We start from the raw sequence: 6,001 nt of genomic DNA on the forward strand, positions 1-6,001 counted from the left end.
AAAAAAAATTGTTGGGGTGTATTTGACGTGTGTGAAAAATGACCTATCGCCGATCTGCCATTGAAATACTACAGGGCGTTGTTTGAGTGTTTCTAGTTAGTGTTCTAAAACATCTTTCACATACACCTTTAATTTTTATGAGGGGAATATACCATCAGGTGAAAGGTGTTTGCAAGTAATAGTGATAGTTTTATAATTTAATTTTTTTTGTTACCGTGTATTTGAGGTGTGTGAAAAATATGACATATCACCGATCTGTTCTGATACGCCAATGGTGCTTGTAATGCTTGAGTGTTATAGTTCTAAAACTTCTTTCTTTCTTGTTGATCTTAGTATTTGACAAAACTGGAAAGGTGTTTACAACGCTTTGTGGTAATTCTAAACTTTCTGTTTTTGAGGGGTGTGTGACAGTGTCACTTAACATTCTGTCAATGTCCATGCCATTCCACACATGCAATAAGATATCTGAATTAGTTACTAATGTAAAAAAATGTCTCAAAGTAGATTTTTTAAAAAAAAGGACAGCTGATGTTAACACATGTGTTCTACCGATAGTTTTGCGTTCTTTAACATGTTTGGGGAGGGATGGCCATGGTGTATCTTTTATTCTTTCATTCATTCACATATGTGTTTGTTTCTTTTGTTCTTTTTCTTTATTTCTTTCATTCATTCACATATAATTCTTGCTCTTAATTCATTCATTCATTCATTCATTGTAAAATTCCGACTGACACAATACACTGGCTGAAGTACTGTTAAACACAGCCGAAGTTGCGCTGGGTTCGAAGCAAGTCACTGTGTGCGTTGGAGCATGACGAGGCACACGTTAATAAGTACAAATGGTAAAGAAAGCAAGCGAGTGACCTATCCCTGTTGTACAGTATCCTTGGTTATACCAATTCTCAGTACACAGCGAAGAAAGACTAAATTATATCGCTAAACACTTCTTTCACATATTCGTTTAATTTTTAGAAGGGAAATATCGACTTGCTCGATACGCAAAACTCGGTGACATAAAGCCACCCCGCCCCTTTCCGTAATAACCTCCTAGACACTCTCCTACCCAGAGTCCCATCGCTGTGCCGGAGCGTGCCTTCTAGAATGATCCACACGACCTGTCTCCGACAATCAGAGCATTACATGTTAAAGTACATGTAGTTCCCGGCTCGGTTTGCGCGCGCTTATATTAAGACCCAGATTGCACCCAGGTGACCCAGACGGGATGGCCTAAAAGTCGGGCCGGGCCGGTCCAAATCTTTTTTTGGCTAATAGACCCATTAACGAAAACCATGCCTACAATTAATCAATGCAACATACACTCATGATAATAATGATCAATCGGAAGCAACAAACGCGTACCATAATAACTTTATTACGAGTAAATCGGCTAAAACCCAGGAAGACTGAACTGGCTGACCGAGGTTACGTCTAAAAGTGGAATCGTTAAACGAAACGGATTTAAAACGTATAAATACTTCAGCCAATTCCGATGCACATTTCCGTCGGCCCGAAAATGTTTTTACATTTATATCCAATCACATACACCACCCCATAAATTCACTATTCATCGTATTTAAAGCATGCCCACATTTAAATGATACGATCTCTTCCCCACACTCTCAACATTACCTCGGCCACAATTTTCCGCCCGGCTTGGCTCGAACCGTCAAAAGCAACTTAAACGTAACAAACGTATCTTGAATTGTGTTAATTCGATAGACTGGTATGATATCTACCTAAATATCGCTTTGTAATCTTATAAAATGCCATATGTTAAGTAAACTGCTCCGTTAAAGTGAAGCCCTTGTCTCTCATTTTTCAACATGGCCTCAATCAAAAGTGTTTAATCTCTGTTCAGCCCGACTTGGCCCGGGCTGTCAAAAACACCTTAAACCTCTCACATGTATCTTGAAATGTGTTTATATCCATAGATTAGTATTTTATCTACGTACATATCACCTTGTAATGTTATCAACATGTAAAGATCAGATGATTTGAAAATAGGCTGCTACTGCCCAGCCAGTTAGGCTAGACACTGTGGATTTAATGAAAACATACTTCTCCCACGTCTCTCTGTAATACTTCTATTGTCTGTATGCGTGTTCGGGAAAACAGGATTATCAGAAACGTTTGAATTGACCTTTGGCAAAGCTCTCACAGTGAAAACAATGTTCTCCCGAGCCTGAGCTGGGCAACAGTGTCATTGCCGTGGATGTGTTTTCATACTTTCGTATGTTCAAATTATATAACCATAACATCTCATACGGCAAGTCATTTTAGCTGATACCTTCTGATATTTATTAAATTACTTTTATGTTCAAATCATGTCATGAATAGCTTCAGCCGGCTATCTATATCTGTACAAGTATGAATTGATGTTTATACTGTGGAAACTGTACGGAGAACATCCTGTATTCTGAACCACTAAAAAAACCACCTCTTTCAAACATGTCATATAATTGGGTGTAATATCTTCTGATATTTATTAAGTTAATTATTTGTGTAAATAATATCACGAATAGCTTCTGCCTGCCATTTGTATCGGTACTAGTATTCATTAATGTTTTAACTCTGGAACATGTACGGAGAACACGTTTGATTGCGGATTTTGTTTTCCGAGGACTTTATTTTCCTAAATAGTTTGGAATGGAGAGAGAAAGAGGCTTCACTTTTACTTTACTTGTTGAAGTGGTATTTAGGTAGATATAATACCATTTTGTGTTTCATGTGTATTAGTAAATATAAGCGAATCCAGGACAAAATCCACCTGGACAAAATCCACCCGGACAAAATCCACCCGGACAAAATCCACCCCAAAATTGCAACCTAGGACAAAATCCACCCGGACAAAATCCACCCCTAATAAATTCCACCCTAAGAAAAAAAAAATGACATATTTAGTGACAGAAATGAATTTTATTCATATCAGTCATTCATAATCGATAACAAAAAAAAACAAAATACATATGTAAGCTCATTTTTGCATATATAAATATGACAATTGCACATTTTCACAGTTCACATTTATTAATCATTCATGCATCAATACATATATAAATATGACAACAGGGAACACTTCCACTCCCACCTAATTGTTGACTTGCTCTCTTTCTTCTCAAACTCATTAAAAAAGTATGTTCTATCAAAACATTAGTATAAAGGGCTCCAATCAGGCTTGCAAAAACATCTCAATTCTTTAAGGGGATTACGTAATGATCAAAGTGTGAGACTACTTAATGATACATGAAAGAGGATTAAATAGTGATCAAAATGTGACAAATGAAGAAACCTTTAATGTTTGAAACAACATCTAGGAACAACAGCCAATTAGGAAAACGAAAATGCTATCAAAACAATGCTTGAAATGCTTGAGCAAAACAACTTGATCAAAGATCAGGACACACTAAAACTTTTAACAATAGCAATTTGAGAAGGGTGGATTTTGTCCATTTTTTGTTAAGAGGTGGATTTTGTCCGGGGTGGCAATTTCGGGGTGGTTTGTCCGGGTGGATTTTGTCCGGTCACCAATATAAGCATATGCATACGCGCTGGCTATTTGATTTGGGCTGGTATTGTTTACAATGAAAACACATAAGAATTTTTGTGTTTGTGAATGCATACTTTGTTTGATCCTTTATAACATATTACAAAATTTTGTGATTTCAAATGTTTCTTTTAATATACAAAATCATGTCATATTTGCCCATTGACACTCGCCGATATCCACGTCTCTTTAACATAAACATCCTGTGCTGATTCAGCCTGAGACAATAAAGGTTAATTAGGGAACCCTAATATCTTAATTAAGGAAAGAAAAGCAGTCAAAACACTGTCACTTCCTGCCCAGGACCCCCGGATGTCACACACTAAGAGAAGTAAGCAACCTTCCCCCATAGACATATCAAGGAAAAGACATAACAACAAGACAGTGTCTTTTCAACGGGAATCTCGGTATGTAGTCATTGTTGTTGTGTGTTTTTTTCACCATTAACTATACATTTTCAATCAAACTATGCATTTGTGAAGGCAGGAAGTGTATCGACCCAAATGTGCAGGTTTCGTTTTAATATTCTGCAATCCATTTTTAGTACTACCCGGTGGCCCGGCCCGACTTTTCTTGGCCCGACTTTTAGGCCATCCCGACCCGGACAGTTGATGGAACAGGTAAGTGACAGGGCAAGCTCATCTCTGTATTAACCCCCACTAACCGCTTGGTTGGGCTTGTGGTAGATGTGTTTGTGCGTGTGGGCGGCGGGGTGGTCGTATGGATGTCAAGTTCCCCATTAGTTTTTACTCCAGGTGGTTTCACGAATGCTAGACCACAGCTAGTTGAACAGCCAAGTAAAGGGTCAGTGTGACACAGGTATTATGCGGGACGTTCAGAATTTTCAGTGTGTGGCAGTATGTTGGTGTCCAGGTAAGGATGCATGTTGGGTAAACAGGCCATGGCTCATGGCTTAGCCCGGCTGTCCAACAGTGCCACCTTGGACTAATAATCTGCCCGAAACGATGTACCTATGGACGCAGTTGAGCGTGACATGCGACATGGGACTTCTTCCTCGTAGAAGAGTCTGGGGTGCGAGTTGCACATGTGAAATTGAAATTTCATCACACGCGCTTATTGCGTTATCTGGCTGTTCTACCAGCGAGCGAAATGTGACAACAAAATAATGATCGTTGTTAAACAATTCTTCTATTCGGGTGTTCAATATTATGAGACAAATCATCAGTTGATCTGTTGATTTCATGTGATTGTGCAAAATTTGGTTTTGTTACAATTATTAGATTTTGTGCTAGTGATCATTGAATGAAATCAACCGGACTGTAGGGTGTTTAAAGTGCGTTGTTTACCTATGTAAACCAACACTACAAAGAACGACCCGGGTGTTGTAAGTTCCAACGTTCTTTAATATTCTCAACACTAGCTGAATTCGACGTTCTGTTCGACGATTGCATTGCACGCGCTATATCGGGAGTACGTGTGCGATCGGTGTGCACAAACAGTTTCACTGGTAGGGCGGGTGCCCATTCGCTGTCGTGAGAAGTTTTATTGACAATGGAAATCGGGAAGTAAAGTTATATAAAAAGCAAACAAACATCAATATTATTTACCCGAGATCGTTAATACCACTTTAGATGCAAAATCAGTTGCCTTTATAACAAAACATAGCAAGCGAAAATTCAGTTAGATCAGTCGTCTGCTGGTGACAGGCAATATATCAATAGGAAGCCACGTGATCACAACACTCCCTCGCAGAGCGGAGCAAAAAGTATGGCTCATCGTCGAAAACCCATACAAAATATCGAATGTTACGAGCGGCAACAGTTTCGTCGATACGATGTCATCAACGCTATTTTTGTAGGGAACACTTGATATTTTTGTGTGAAATAGATGAACATATCATTTATCACTCAAGGTTAGTAAAATACAAACTTTAAAGGATATTACAGATGAAAAATACGTTTTTGTCTTACATCGTCGAAACCCCCCAGACACCGGGATAAGTGCGAGATCTTATTTTCCTGTTTGTTTTTCAGTACAACTTGGTTTGGTTTGGAGTGGATGTGTTTGTGCGTGTGGGCTTGATTTAAGCATTTAGAAACTGATTTTAGCATGTACCACCAGGGAAAGCCTCGGCTCGTGTCGTGACCAGTGTAGCCAATTTCCTTGAATATGGCGACAGCGTAGTTTTTAAGATTGAGCTTGGTTTATTTCAACAGCTGATTACATACGCTGAGTGTTGTGACAACTGAAAATCTACATGTAGAAGATAAGTTACCTATTCTGTCACTTCATTTTAAGTCAAATAATTGTTATTAGTGTCGGTATTAGTACAGTAGATTTGTAGTAAAGTTTCAAGTCGGCATGTCGTAGCTCCTGGCTTCTGTTCTCGGTACACACCGAAGAAAGAATCAATAATAGACCGATCCAGTCTGTCAATGCGTCCAATTTTGGCCAATCAGCAGGCCGGGCGCGCTCTGTGGACTTGTCACACTTATT

The 6,001-nt window shown here is 38.9% G+C and overlaps 1 long non-coding RNA gene across 1 annotated transcript in view; it reads right to left on the reverse strand.

The window, feature by feature from the left end:
* The window catches only part of LOC124273095, a 28,090-nt gene that overhangs the window by 13,227 nt on the left and 8,862 nt on the right, over positions 1-6,001 (reverse strand). The window contains exons 3-4 of the long non-coding RNA XR_006897549.1: positions 3,622-3,632; positions 362-365 (exon numbers count right to left, since the gene is read on the reverse strand). This is a non-coding gene — a long non-coding RNA (uncharacterized LOC124273095). The remainder of the gene's footprint in view (positions 1-361; positions 366-3,621; positions 3,633-6,001) is intronic.

This window comes from Haliotis rubra, unplaced genomic scaffold (genome assembly GCF_003918875.1).
Source record: "Haliotis rubra isolate DU_JTF1 unplaced genomic scaffold, ASM391887v1 Scf176, whole genome shotgun sequence".
In the NCBI taxonomy this organism is placed as follows: Eukaryota; Metazoa; Mollusca; class Gastropoda; order Lepetellida; family Haliotidae; genus Haliotis; species Haliotis rubra.